General features: G+C 40.8%; 1 long non-coding RNA gene across 1 annotated transcript; it reads right to left on the bottom strand.

The window, feature by feature from the left end:
- Positions 1-505: 505 nt before the first annotated feature.
- Positions 506-2,302, bottom strand: LOC109243158. The gene is made up of 2 exons (XR_002070506.1): positions 1,750-2,302; positions 506-831 (listed from the first exon to the last, which is right to left on the bottom strand). It is a non-coding gene; the product is annotated as an uncharacterized LOC109243158 (long non-coding RNA).
- Positions 2,303-16,591: the final 14,289 nt, after the last annotated feature.

Here is a 16,591-nt window from a genome sequence, read left to right as displayed (position 1 = left end):
AGTAAATTAATAAAAAAGTATAACTCTGTTAATAGTTTAATTAACCTAAAGATTCTAGATAAGTAATGTGATTGATTAAATTAATTAAAATAGTAACTTTCATTTGCGAAATCAAATGGTAGAAGTCTTGAAAAAGGACGATTTGAAGGGTTTCAAATGACAGAGGTGCAAAATTGGTTTTTTGTTCAAAAGAAAGTTATCTTACCACAAAAATGAGTTAAGGCCAAAATGCTTTCATCTATGCCACACAAACAGATTAAGGATCCAAGTTTAAACCAAACGTGATTTGGGTAAGGCTCAAAATGTCAATTTTTTATTAGAACATTATTATTTAAAGTCACGCTATCTTCTAACGTATCTAGAGCTCAAGAAAAAAAAGTTTAGATTTTATAAAATAGTGAACTTATCTTTCGTCAAATAATATCCCAAAATTACGTGCTTGTCCATTATCCTCACATTGTAAGATGATGTTGAGATAAACTAAAAGAGAAAATAGGTAAAAGAGTTGGTCAGACAAATGATTTTAAAGTCCTCAACCCCAGTTTCCATATCTCCACGTAACAAGTAATCCATTATTAGCTTGAATATAAGTCCTAAGTGAGACTAATCACAAGTTTAAAAAAAGACAAATAGAATGGATTGGCAATATAGAGATCAAGGGAGAAACTAGCAAAGTAAAGATTGAAGAAGCATAACGGGTAGTCCCCGCCGACATCCCATAAGGATGAATTTTATGGTTTTCGCCATGAGATTCGACATTAGGCCAGCACAAATAACGATGACTCCATGTGGTGCTACAGCGTCGTTGAGTCTTAAAGTAGGACTCTTCGGCTGCGGTGTGTCATGCAAAACAGAAAAGAAATAAAGGAAATTAGCAGCAAGGAGAAGTCCATTCATGACATTGCACATATAGACAGTAAGTAAGTAGAATAAAGAAAGCAATGTAACATTCAATTTTGAACCATTTATAAACAAAAGAACCTTCCCTACAATGCACCATCCATAATTGAAATGACTTAAGCATGTATCCATTTTTATACTTGCAAGGAAACAATTCTGAAATTGAAGTATACAACTTCACTACACCATTATTGCAACACACTACAATCGTAACAGAACATATTACTTTTTCAAAGTCCTTTCTTTTAAAATTGTTATCTAAGTAGGTGAAGTTCCATATAGTATAACTTAACTGACTATCAATCATGCTATGGAAGATCTTTTAAAAGTAACAGGAAACAAAGAGGATTTATTTACCTCTTCTAATTATTGAATCCTAATATAACATGGTATCTAGCCATTTCTAAAAATAGTCTTTTCTACAGTTAACTCCTCAAAGATTAGTATTATTATCTCAGAATATAGTTTCAAGTAGAGAATATGTAATATTCATATGCTGCCACCACAGAAAGAGAATATGTAATATAGTTTCAAGGAATGCGAACTTAAAGAGAATTCTAAACCAAACTCCAAGTTGACAGTCGAGAATCAGGACATCTTCATACATGTCCTTGATCAAACAGTGCACAAATCATAAGGAACCTAAACATGATATCTAGATTCACGAATAGACATCACCAAAAAATGAAACCTTATGTGTTCTTCATCAATCAAGACTTCTAACATACGGCTAGAAAATTAAATCCTAATGGCATAATTTCTACACAGGAAAATTTTAACAGAGTTCACCATTGCACGTCACATACTATTAGTAAAGAAAGAAAGGGCTTGAGTTTGGGAGTAACTGACCGTTTGTGGGGCAGTGAATCTGGAGCTTCGACCTCGGATCTATCTCTTCTTCACGAATGAGATTTGGACTTGAACAACTCAGATGCGAAAGTCGTCCCTTTAGAGTGAAAGAACGACTAAGAGTTATATGTTTTAGGTGGAAGTAGAGGCGGCTAAAGTAGAAAAATGGATATGAGGCAGCTGAAGAATCCCCTTTACTTGTAGAAAACAGTAGTATTTATAGGGGAAAAGTCTAGAATTTTTGGATGAAAGTTTGAGCGGGATTTCAAAATCGAGTCAACCATTTGAAATTTGAACGTTAGGAGGACTTCAGGAGCTGGTGTCTTGACACAAAAGGATCCGTTTGAACACTGAAAATCTCTGTCATAGAGAATCAAAAATCCAAAATTTTTTTGGACTCTTCTATTGACCAAATCCAGTTGCACATGAGAGAGATAATGCTGAGATATTGGATTATGAGAGAGGTAAAATATTTAACCCAAAATTGGTGGGACAAGTTCCGTTAGGTATTGATGAAAAGGGAAAAGTTTCATTAAAATGGGAAGGAAGAAGAAGAGGACAAAAGGGGCACGTGTGAGAGTGAAAAGATAAACCTAATACTAATTTCTTTTGGTTCATGATTTGGGCTAGAAGGCTAATATTAATTGATATGGACTTGGTCTTGAAAAGTTGTTTGGGCCGATTTTGTTCTTGACAAACTAGGCTTGAATGACCTGAACAAGATGGCCTTCAAAATGTCTCATGGAAAAAGAAACTTTTGGGCTTATAATAAGGCCTAAGGCCATTGGATCTTTCCTTCCTATAATTAATTCCTTTGAGCTTCTAACTAAATTCTTTTAGTCATATTTTAATATATTAAGTAGATATTAATAATTATATAATTATAAAAAAATACAATAGTAGTACAATATTAAGGATAATACAATAAAAAGTTATGGCGATAGTAGTGGTGGTGGTGACAATATTAGTAATAATAATAACAACACAACAATAATGATAATAATAATAATAATAATAGTACTAGTTGTAGTAATAATAAAATAGTAATTATAATAATGATAATAGTACTAATAGTAGTAATAAATAGTAATAATAATAATAATAATAATAATAATAATAATAATAGTAAATGAAAAATAGTATTGAGAAATAAGGTATTTGATGTATTAATAACTTAGAAGCTCAAAGAAATTAATTGGAAGAAAGAAGGGACAAAATTGGATATCAACACCATAGATGCATCTATTACCCCGCTCGCGAATCACACATGCGACGCGGTCAAATTCAACTAAAAAATCACCCTGCTCGCGAATCATACATGCGACGCAGGTACACATAAAAATACATGCTCAAACAGCAAATTAAGAGTTTATTGGGGAACATTTATCCAAATAAAAGCCAATCCTCTTTTAATGATTTAAGAAAATGAAGTTTAATCCTCTTAGAAATTCGTTTACCAATTCGATAGGATTTAAGAAATTCAATTCTCAATAAGATCACAGATATTCCAAGTATAGCATGCTTTTGGGTCCTAGACTACCCGGACTTACACATATTAGTAGCTACGCACGGACTCTCGTCACCTCGTGCGTACGTAGCCCCCACAAATAGGAACACATAACCAATTAATTCACCTATGGGGACAATTCCCTCTTACAAGGTTAGAAAGGAGACTCACCTTGCTCCGAAGATCCATAACCGGCATTCCCCGCCCTTCCGAAGACTCGAATCGATGCTAAATGCTCCAAAGCTAGCCAATAATTATGCAAACCCATTAATATATGCTCAATTACTCATCACAATCCAATTTATAATAATTCCTAACCCCGATCGAAAAGTTGGCAAAAACACCCTCGGGCCCACGTGCTCGGATTCCGAAATTTTTCGAAGAACAAGTTTACCCATAACCTCAAGAACTCAAATATATAATTTACTCTCAATTTCATATCCAAAATCGTGGTCAAAATCCAAGAATATCAATTTTCTAGGTTTTCCCCTCAAACCCCAAGTTTCTACCAATTTTCATGCTCAAATCCGAAGTAAAATCATGTATTTAGCGTCTAATGAGTGGGAACAACTTACCTCGACATAAATGGAAAAAATCTCTCTTCCAAAAACTCCAAAAACGCCCAGCCCGAAGTGAAAATGGGAGGAAATGAGCCTAAACTCGATTTTTAAAGATAGCTCACTGCCTCTAGTCCTTTCGCACCTGCGGTCTATTGACCGCTTCTGCGGTCCCGCAGGTGCGGACCAATGGCCACATCTGCGGTCCTTCCCCAAGCCTCCTACTTCCGCATCTGCGTTTCTCCTTCCGCAGGTGCGGTCCCGCATCTGCGGCAAAATGACCGCATCTGCGGTCCTTCCTAGCCGCCCATTTCCGCATCTACGCTTCTTCTTTCGCAGGTGCGGTCCCGCTTCTACAGCTATATGACCACATCTGCGGTCCCTTCACTTCCAGTCCCAAACCGCATCTGCGGCTCTTCTGGCCGCTTCTGCGGCGCCGCACCTGCGGCCCTAGTCTCGCAGGTGCGGTTATACCAGCAACCAGCAACTTCAGCCCTTTTAAAAAAATCCAATTCGATCCGTTAACCACCCGGAATCCACCCGAGGCCCCCGGGACCCCAACCAATCATACCAACCAGTCCCAAAACACATTACGGACTTGCTCGAGGCCTCAAATCATAACAAACAACGCTAAAACCACGAATCGACCTCCAATCCAAGCTTTATGAACTTTAGAATTTCAAACTTCTACTTTCGATGTTTAAACCTATCAAATCACGTCCGATTGACTTCAAATTTTGGACATAAGTCATATTCGACATTACGAACCTACTCCAACTTTCGGAATCGGATTCCGACCCCGATATCAAAAAGTCCACCTCCGGTCAAACCTCTCAATAACCTTCAAATTTCTATCCTTAGCCAAATGGCTCCAAAATGCTCCACGGACATCCGAATTCACTTCCGATCGCGCTCCCAACTCCAGAATCACCATACGGAGCTGCTCCCAGACTCGGAATCCCAAACGGATATCGATAACACTAAAATGCACTTCAACCCAAACTTATGAAATTTCTTCCAAAATGCTAACTTCCACAATAGGCGCCAAAATGCTCCTAGGTCACCCAAAACCTGATCCGGGCATACGCCCAAGTCCGAAATCATCATACGAACCTGCTGGAATCTTCAGATCCCGATTTCGAGGTCTTTTACTCTGAAATCCAATCCTAGTCAATTCTCTCAACTTAAAGCTTCCAAAATGAGAATTTCCTTTCCAAGTCAACTCCGAACTTCCCGAAATTTAATTCCGACCACGCGTACAAGTCATAATGCCTGAATTGGAGCTGCTCATTGCCTCGAACTGCTGAACGGCGCGCTAGGGCTCAACGACCGGTCGGGTCGTTACATCCTCTCCCTCTTAAACATACGTTCGTCCTCGAACGTTCTAGGAACTGTGCTGGGGTTGTCTGGAATCACTGCTTAATACCTCGTGCACCTACCCGTGCTACCACGACTCAGTTGGGCACATCAGCTTGGTCAAATCTAAAGATAACCTCTTTCATTTAGGCAAATAAGCCTTGGAGCCTAGTTTCAACATCCGAAATTCTCTGCCAGGCCTGCTTTCGACATATGAACACCGTATCAATCACCACACGCTGTACCAGAACATGACTGCACACCCTTGCTGAATTCTCACCATGCACCCTATCATTCACAAGACCATAATAACACTCTCTGATCATAATAATCGACATTTCCCGAATATGATACTCACAATGTACCCCATGGCATATATAAGTCCTGTTCCAACTCTCGCAATGCTACCACGACGGAAGGGATGTGTAGAAATTCATAACCAACTACTGAATCAATGATTCATAGGGTCTATACTCCTGTCAAGAACCATCACCTCTTTCTGAACCAAATAATGGTCTTTGCTCCTTAATATACTTCATACATTCAGATTGCACTGATCCTAAGTCCAATGATCTCATCTCACCTAGTACAAACTGCTCAGGCAATAAGCCACCCCGGACATGGTCAAAAGTCTCACATGATGCCACAATGTGCCGATAGGCCATGAACTCGAATGTGACAAAAGGAAAACGAACTCTAAAAAGGAAATCCAATTACCCGCTCACGAATCATACATGCGACGCGGTCAACATAATTAAACAGACACCCCGCTCGCGAATCATGCATGCGACACGGGCACACAGCTAATATAAGTTCCTCCCGGGAAAGGAGGAAACAAAACACATAAAACAGACACGGGGAACTGTACCCAACATCTTATTGCTGCGGCGCGTGACCCGATCCAAACAACATACACATGGCGGCGTGCCACCCGGTCCACACATAAGATTCACATAAGTAGGTACACACCGAGCTAGATTGCTCATTACAACAAGACATCGAATATCGGTCACAAGCACGCTAAGTGCATAATACTATCCCCGGGGAGACATATAGTGCCATAGGCTACAAAACTCAAGCACAACCGAGGTGCGATATACGATCTGAATCTCAAGAGCCATTTTGCTCATATAACACCATCTCTACGCGAAACCTCAACACATAAGCAATTTCCCAAGCCGTCTCACAACTCACACGGCGCAATATATCATTACATGAAATAACTGATGACGAAATAACACCCTGACTGCTCTTCCACAAGGAGCGCCTTACTGAAATGAACACATCTGGCCTGATATAGAGCCCATATTCACATTTAAACCCTTCCGCGGACCTCAAGCTGGTTCTAATCGCATTGAACTAGGCTAATGACCTTTCAAAGGTCCATAAATACTCCTCGTTTTTCTCATAACACACAAGAACAACCATCATAACCGGAGTAATCCTCCACAGTCCACAACTCAATAAATCGAGTGCCCTCCAGGCATCCATTCTCAAATTAGCGATATTACCATAACCTTCCTACTTGGTTTAACTCTTCAACCAATCAAGTGACTACACGCCACACTTATACAACCTTCCCATGACTGACAACAGATCTGTACATCCAGACCACCGACCGCACTAACGCTAAGGAGCGACCAAGAATCCTTAACCAGGATGCAAAGCCTTTTTTCACAAAACACCGATCTCAGGTGACGCTGAAGACAATACCAGCTTACTTTAAACGTCGAAACTACTTCCCTGCCCATCCGAGCTCGTGACATCTAGGTCAACACCGAACTGCAACCTTGATCCTCTCTTCAAATTCCGTACCACTCGCTGCACCCAACATGCCATCACACGATATAACACGATTTTTCATCATAGATCCGTAACCACAATGGATTAACACTTCATTATATAAAACTCTTCACTTATCTCACTTCAGGAGAACCATAGAAACACACAAGTGAATTCTCATGACCGTAGATTATGCAAATCTCTGAGTAGTGGTCTAAGCTACCACAGCCCTTTCGGAGTCTGCCTACACATAGCAGGCCATAGCAGTAGAATACTTCCGAATAACATCAATTACGGCGGCCGACCAGCCTCACACGTACCGCCACAATTCACTTGCATAACTCAATCGCGCTGAAGGAACTGATCACTGCCACCAACATGCCAATTCAACTATGGCTAACCAATCTATCTTATCCCAATTTATCCTTGATTGCCTTAGAAATAATGATAACTCCATTCAACACATGACACACTCCATCTGCACTCATCCCGAGTGACCTTGAATCACGAGACCATACTGTCTCAAATCCCACGAACCATTTCATACCTCCCAAATGCTACACTGCAAGTCAAAACATCATAGAACATCCTTTACCCCTTCTCATAAGCTGCTACCAAGCTTGATTCTTAACCGTACCTATAGGCTCGCAATCATTAATCACCACGCTTTGCCCTTTTGAACCCACTAGGACCATTGCTGAGAGCCACCCGCTCTGACTTGGCCCCGAATATAATCAATTCCATAAATCTTCTAGCACATGAATACCCCCCTCGGCGAAGCACCCGGCAGAATCACTTCCCTTGAAACCCACATCTCTACAAGGCATAAATCCTGAATCCTTCCCCAAGTCTGGACATGGCCAATAAGGCCAACCTTAGCGCGCCTCTAACAATTCCTTTGCTCGAATTACCACTTATGTTCTTTTTCGTGTAGCTAAAATAACCCATCAATATGCTAATAATCAGAAACCTCGCAAGTAGTTAACCTGACAATCCTTAATCATAGGCGGTGAGACTCTCCTACTTAGCCTGAAGCCATTATTACACAAATTCTGGAATTCACCAGGATCCTTTATCTCTTGTTGACATAACCTTGCGCAATCGACCGCCAAAATTCTCGGTATCTTGCTGTAAAACCCTCTTGTTATACTCTGAATCATCAACCACGTTCACACGACCGATCTATTTGCTGTATAGCCAATAGAACCCTTTGCAGAAGCTTCGCCAACCATGCGACTGCCATCCTGCTCACTGGAGATATCCCGCTTGTAGGATCTACGTGCCGACGTTTTCCAACACTGCTACACGGGGTGCAATCACCATGACATTAATGGCCCCTCATGAGTCCAAGCTCACTCTCTAGCTGCACAGGTCCATTCACCCTTCGTGGACATCAATTAGTTGCGCGGCAACATCCCTTCAACTCAAAGTTAGGTCGTATCCTCCTTCATGTCAAGCAGCTCCTTTCCGTTATATCGAATCTCCTACCGCATAATGGCCCATACTTCAAATAAATCCGTAGGCCCAAATCACCAATCACTAAAATTTCCCAAATCACTCCAAACTCTCCCACTTGGCAAAACTCACCCCTTTAGTCGACTACTCGACCTTTGCTTCTTATACCTGGCCTTCTAGAAATTGTAACCACCGCTGGACACTCCCCACATGTCCTTCCTCATCCTTTGCTGCTCAGTTGTTGCCTTAAATAAAATCTAACTTCGTGGCACTTGAACCCACAACTGCTGCTAACTTTAAACCTTTCCGAAGATCATCTTTCTCGAACCGTCGACATTAGAAATACTGATTCAATCCTGAACTACCGCACCCCGCGATATCTGACAGCCGCATCTTAAATATTATTACATAATATCTTACCCCAAAGGCAAATTCTAGAAGATCATAACACCGGCGAACTGAGTACGTTCAATTAGGACAACGACACCTCATCATAGAAGAAAACTCTACCACGCTCGTAATTACCAAGTCTCGTTACTCCACCAGCCCACATCTGACCATTCTTAGTCCGTTTGCCTTTCCCCTGCTGGGAATATAATACCGAATCTCTAGATCATGCACTGAGTATACCTCCCTTCAAGTCATTCACTGCCCCGACACGTACGCAAACGTCCTACCATTATATCAATACTGCGAAACAATCGTAATGGTAATTTGTGCCTAGCCTCAGAGCTCTCAGAAGTATCGCTACTGAGCTGAAACGTCAGAATATCCTTCCATAAGGCGACGATAATAGCTCAGACAACTATGCAGGGAGAAACACCCCGCACTGCATCGGTAGTACCATTACAACTCTTCAATTCTCGATTTATCACAAGCGGTTCGCATCGCATAAGATTGAATAGGGAGGAATTAAAGGCATAAGCCTCTAGGGATCAAATCGCACGATGAGGAACCAAGAGGGAAAGTACTCCTAACAGTCCTGCAGCCTCCCGAGGATAAGTACAGACGTCTCCGTACCGATCTGTGAGACTCTACTAGACTTGCTCATGACTCGTGAGACCCACGGGAACCTAGTGCTCTGATACCATGTTGTCACGACCCAAAATCCACTAAGGGTCGTGATGGCGCCGGACACCACTGTCAGGCAAGCCAACCAAATACTTAATTAAATCCTCGTTTTAATACTCTTGAAATCTATGATTTTCCTTCAAATTTATCAATTTAAAAAGATAATCGTCTCAAATCAAATTAAATGATAAGCGGTTGATACAAAATACTTTATAACCATCCCAGAACCCGGTGTCACAAGTGCATGAGCAATTTCTAAGAAATTAAATAAAGTACAACAACTGTCCGGAACACAAATTGGACAGAAAGTAAATAAAACTCTGAGAGAGACTACACTAGTTGCGGGTCGCCTCGAGGAAATACAGCTCGCTTAGTATCCGTGTCGCCCGTGCTGCTACGCCCAATAGGCCAGTAGAAGTACCTGTACCTGTGCAACAAAATGCACAGCAAGTGTAGTAACAGTACGAAAACAACGTGTACTCAGTAAGTATCCCGCCTAATCTCGAAGAAGTAGAGACGAGATGCCAACTTCGACACTTACTAAAGGTCCAGTAATATTATTATTAATGCGATGACTCACTGATTTATTAAGAACAACAGTAAAATTCAATTGAGTCACTAAACAGGTGAAAGTCCCTTTTTATTTAAAGTCCCCGGATTCATAATCCATTAATTAACAATTATCTCAAGTCGGGAGAGCAGACAGCAATATCAATAAATCCCAAGGCAAGCAATACAAGCATGCGCAATTCATACCGAGGTCGTACGGCCCGATCCAACAGAAATGTAAACTGTGCACTGCCGAGGGTCGAGCGGCACGAACGATAGATGCATCTATTACCCCGCTCGGGAATCACACATGCGACGCGGTCAAATTTAACTAAACAATCACCTTTCTCGCGAATCATACGCGCGACGTAGGTACACATAAAAATACATGCTCAAACAGCAAATTAAGAGTTTATCGGGGAACATTTATCCAAATAAAAGCCAATCCTCTTTTAATGATTTAAGAAAATGAAGTTTAATCCTCTTAGAAATTCGTTTACCAATTCGATAGGATTTAAGAAATTCAATTGTCAATAAGATCACATATATTCCAAGTATAGCATGCTTTTGGGTCCTAGACTACCGGACTTACACATATTAGTAGCTACGCACAGACTCTCGTCACCTCGTGCGTACGTAGCCCCCACAAATAGGAGCACATAACCAATTAATTCACCTATGGGGACAATTCCCTCTTACAAGGTTAGAAAGGAGACTCACCTTGCTCCGAAGATCCATAACCGGCATTCCCCGCCCTTCCGAAGACTCGAATCGATGCTAAATGCTCCAAAGCTAGCCAATAATTATGCAAATCCATTAATATATGCTCAATTACTCATTACAATCCAATTTATAACAATTCCTAACCCCGATCGAAAAGTTGGCAAAAACGCCCTCGGACCCACGTGCCCGGATTCCGAAATTTTTCGAAGAACAAGTTTACCCATAACCTCAAGAACTCAAATATATAATTTACTCTCAATTTCATATCCAAAATCGTGGTCAAAATCCAAGAATATCAATTTTCTAGGTTTTCCCCTCAAACCCCAAGTTTCTACCAATTTTCATGCTCAAATCCGAAGTAAAACCATGTATTTAGCGTCTAATGAGTGGGAACAACTTACCTCGACATAAATGGAGAAAATCTCTCTTCCAAAAACTCCAAAATCGCCTAGCCCGAAGTGAAAATGGGAGGAAATGAGCCTAAACTCGATTTTTAAAGATAGCTCACTGCCTCCAGTCCTTTCGCACCTGCGGTCTATCGACCGCTTCTGCGATCCCGCAGGTGCGGACCAATGGCCGCATCTGCGGTCCTTCTCCAAGCCTCATACTTCCGCATCTGCGCTTCTCATTCCGCAGGTGCGGTCCCGCATCTGCGGCAAAATGACCACACCTGCGGCAAAATGACCGCATCTGCGCTTCTCCTTCCGCAGGTGCGGTCCCGCTTCTGCGGCTAAATGACCGCATCTGCGGTCCCTTGACTTCCAGTCCCAAACTGCATCTGCGTCTCTTCTAGCCGCTTCTGCGGCACCGCACCTGCGGCCCTAGTCTCGCAGGTGCGGTTATACCAGCAACCAGCAACTTCAGCCCTTTCAAAAAAATACAATTCGATCCGTTAACCACCCGGAATCCACTCGAGGCCCCCGGGACCCCAACCAATCATACCAACCAGTCCCAAAACACATTACGGACTTGCTCGAGGCCTCAAATCATAACAAACAATGCTAAAACCACGAATCGACCTCCAATCCAAGCTTTATGAACTTTAGAATTTCAAACTTCTACTTTCGATGTTTAAACCTATCAAATCACGTCCGATTGACTTCAAATTTTGCACACAGGTCATATTCGACATTACGGAACTATTCCAACTTTCAGAATCGGATTCCGACCCCGATATCAAAAAGTCCACCTGCGGTCAAACCTCTCAAAAACCTTCAAATTTATATCCTTAGCCAAATGGCTCCAAAATGCTCCACGGACATCCGAATTCACTTCCGATCGCGCTCCCAACTCCAGAATCACCATACGGAGCTGCTCCCAGACTCGGAATCCCAAACGGATATCGATAACACTAAAATGCACTTCAACCCAAACTTATGAAATTTCTTCCAAAATGCTAACTTCCACAATAGGCGCCAAAATGCTCTCGGGTCACCCAAAACCTGATCCGGGCATACGCCCAAGTCCGAAATCATCATACGAACCTGCTGGAACCTTCAGATCCCGATTCCGAGGTCGTTTACTCCGAAATCTAATCCTAGTCAATTCTCTCAACTTAAAGCTTTCGAAATGAGAATTTCCTTTCCAAGTCAACTCCGAACTTCCCGAAATTTAATTCCGACCACGCGTACAAGTCATAATGCCTGAATTGAAGCTGCTCTTGGCCTCGAACTGCTGAACGGCGCACTAGGGCTCAAAACGACTGGTCGGGTCGTTACATTTGGGGTGAAGCCATTTTATCTACTTGTCATTTACAAAATAGAATTCCCTATAAGAAAACGGGTAAAGCTCCTTATAAGTTGTGGAAAGGGTTTTTCCCTAATTTGAAATATTTGAAAGTGTGGGGGTGCCTTGCTAAAGTTATGTTACCCGATCCTATGAAAAGAAAAGTAGGATCTAAGATATCTGATTGTATGTTTATCGGGTATGCTGAAAGTAGTGCAGCATATGGATTTTAGTAGTCAAAAGTGATGTGCTTGAACACAACACTATTGTTGAAACAAAAATTGCTGAATTTTTAAAAAATATTTTTCCTTTAAAATTTGAGAAAATTTCTGATGCTCCTATTATTCCAAGTGATAATATTTCACATGTTCCAATTATTCAAAATAATTTTGAAAGTGAGGATTTAAGAAGAAGCAAAAGACCAAGGAAAGAAAAATCTTTTGGTAATGATTTTTATACTCTGAAGCTATTTCTTCGTCTGATGCCTCATTTTGGAAAGAAGCTATTGATGTAGAATTAAATTCAATTTTACAAAATAAAACTTGGATTTTAGTTGATTTATCTACGGAACCTAAACCCATTGGTTGTAAATGGATTTTTAAGAAGAAACTCAATCTGGATGGTTCCATTGATAAATACAAAGCTAGACTTATTGTAAAAGGTTTTACCCAAAAGCAAAATGTTGATTATTTTGATACTTATGCTCTTGTAACTAGAATTTCCTCAAATTCGTGTTTTACTTGCCTTGGCTTCTATTTATAAACTTTTTATTCACCAAATGGATGTTAAAACTGCATTTTCAAATGGTGATTTGGAAGAGGAAATTTACATGGAGCAACCTAAGGGTTGTATAGTGTCTGGCTAAGAAAATAAAGTATGTAAATTGCTAAAATCTTTATATGGTCTAAAGCAAGCACCTAAACAGTGGCATGAAAAATTTGATAAAGTATTGATTAATGACGGTTTTTCATTAATTGAAGTAGATAAATGTATTTATATAAAATGTGTAGATGGTATATGTGTTATTATTTGCCTTTATCTCGATGACATGTTTATTTTTAGTTCTAGCCTTGATTTGGTATATGAAACCAAATTTTTCTTGTCCTCTAATTTTGAGATGAAAGAATTGGGAGGCATGAAAATTATAAGAGATGGCAATAGTTTGGTGTTGACTCAAGAACATAGTTGAAAGAATTCTTTAAAAAATTGATAATTTTGATGTGGTACCTGTAGCACTCCTTATGATGCTAATAGTCAATTAAAAAGAATAAGGGAAATGCCGTAGATTAAAATAAATATGCTCAAGTTATTGGTAGTCTAATGCATTTGATGAATTTTACTAGACCTGATATTGCTTATGCTGTATGTAGATTGATTAGATATACTCAAAACCCGAGTCATGATCATTGGAATGCATTAGTAAAAGTAATGAAATATTTGAGAGGTACCATGAACTATGGTATAAAATATAGTGGATTTCCCACTGTATTAGAAGGATACAGTGATGCTAAATGGATCTCTGATTCAGATGAGACAAAATCCACTAGTGGTTATGTGTTCACCCTCGGTGGGGGTGTTGTGGCATGAAAATCAGCTAAACAAACAATAATAGCTAGATCTACCATGGAATATGAGTTTGTGGCATTGGAATTGGCTGGCAATGAGGTCGAGTGGTTAAAGAACCTTTTGGAAAGTATTCCACTAGGAATTAAACCGACACCTTCTGTGCCGATGCATTGTGATTGCCAAACTGCAATAGTGTCACGACCCAGATTTCCCACCTTCGGGAATCGTGATGGCGCCTACTCGTGAAAGCTAGGCAAGCCGACAGTTACAGTTTTACCATAATTATTATTAATCGAACAGAATCTGATAATAGCTAGAACAACTGAATATGAAATGCGGAAGTGATATAGCAATCCAACAATTCTAATACATAACTACCCAATGATCTGGAGTCATAATCCACGAACGACTAAGATTTACTACAAATATAAGTCTGAAAGAAGTATAACTGTTCTCGAAATAGAAGAGACAGGAGAAACTAAAACGGGGAAAGGGGACTTCAGGCTCTACGAACGCCAGCAGATCTACCTTGGGCTCCCTGAACTGAAGGCAGCAACCTCAAATCTACTCACAAGGTCCGATACCGAAAACTGCACAAAAAGTGCAGAGTGCAGTATCAGTACAACCGATCCCATGTACTGGTAAGAGCCTAACCTCGGCGAAGTAGTGACGAGGCTAAGACACGACAACCATATAAACCTGTGTAGTTAATCAGTATAATAAAAGAGTAACAAGAAATAAAACTAAGCAGAAATGAACGGGAAGGGGCAACATGCTATGGGGGTCTCAACATAAAGAATTACAGCAATAAGGGAATTTAAACAGTTACAACACTTGACCCGATAGCAGCAAATAAACGTAGCAAATAGAAAATGCACAGCATCACCCTTCGTGCTTTTACTCTCAATCCTCACCATGCAATCAATAATAGAAATGTGCATGGCATCACCCTTCGTGCTTTATCACTCTTCCTCACCATGCAATCAATAATAGAAATGCGCACGGCATCACCCTTCGTGCTTTATCACTCTTCCTCACCATATGAATAATAGAAATGTGCACGGCATCACCCTTCGTGCTTTATCTCTCTTCCTCACCATATGCATCAATAAAAATGTAAATGTGCATGTCATCACCCTTCGTGCTTTGTCACTCTTTCCTCACCCAAACAGTAGAAACAATAATATGCCGGCAAGGGAAACAACAATAGAAACAATAACATCCCGGCAAGGGAATCAACTATAACCAATCGAGTTTCAACAAATAACTTCACAAAATAAGTCCCAACTCGAGTCAATACTCAACAATGGTCAATTACCAAGAAACTATCATAACTCTTGTTCAACATGGATAATCATCAATTTAGGCATGAACAGTACATAATAAGAGTCACAACACTCACAGTATAAGACTCACTTGCATGCTCGACACCAACTTATAGATACTCGTCACCACACCTATACGTCGTACACAACACTAACACGTAGCAAATAAGACAACGACACATATTCCCTCAAACTAAGGTTAGACCAAACACTTACCTTGATTCCACGACCAAAATCAAGCCTCAATTACCGCTTTTCCTTTGATTTCCACTTCCAAACCGCCCGAATCTATGCATAATTAACTAATTAACATTAATTAACGCTAAATAAACCAATTCTAGTAAAAAAAATTATAGCTTTCCCAATATTCTCCCCAAAAAGTCTAAAATTGGCCCCGAGCCCGCTTGGTCAAAACTCGAAGTTCGGACCAACACCCGATCACCCATTCATCCCCGAGCCCAAGTATGCAATTAGTTTCGAAATCCGACCTCAAATCGAGGTCTAAATTCCCAAATTTGTAAAATTCCCAATTTCCCCCCAAAATCCCTAATTTCTACCCGTAAAGAACAAGATTTAGGCCTAAAAGTCTAATGGGTGTTGATGGAAAATGAAAGAGATGGGTTTAAGAACACAAACCTATGATTTAGTGTTGAATCCCCACTTCAAAAATCGCCCAAGGTTGAGTTTTAATGGAAGAGATATGAAATTTTGGTCTAATCCCGACCTACGTTTTGTTTTAAATTCGCTGGGCAGGTCTTCTTTGTGTTCGCGAGAGGCCTGTCGCGTTCGCGAAGCATTGGCTAGAAGAGCCTTTGCATTTGCGAGGTACCGTACGCGTTCGCGAAGGTTCACCCCCCGACCTTCCCGTTCGCGAGCCGTTGGCCGTGTTCGCATAGAGTATTTCACCTCTCTCCCAGGTCCTTGCCAACATGGCATTCGCGATAGCCAAGTCGCATTCGCGAAGGGTAATGCCCCCAACGCTCCGCGTTCGTGACCTATGCCTCGCGTTCGCGTAGAAGGAATTTTCCCTCAGACAATTTTACTCTTCGCGTTCGTGAGAGTTCCTTCGCGAACGCGAAGAAGGATGCATATGTGCACCTGCAACAGCAAAATAGCAGAAATCTCTAAGTCCAAAACATCCCGAAACCTATCCGAAACTCACCCGAACCCTCGGGGCTCCAAACCAAACATGCACACAAGTCTAAAAACATCATACGGACTTGCTC

The sequence above is a fragment of the Nicotiana attenuata genome, unplaced genomic scaffold, assembly GCF_001879085.1.
Source record: "Nicotiana attenuata strain UT unplaced genomic scaffold, NIATTr2, whole genome shotgun sequence".
Taxonomy (NCBI): Eukaryota; Viridiplantae; Streptophyta; class Magnoliopsida; order Solanales; family Solanaceae; genus Nicotiana; species Nicotiana attenuata.
The sequence above is the reverse complement of the archived record's forward strand: the minus strand, read 5'-3'. Positions and strand labels throughout refer to the sequence as shown.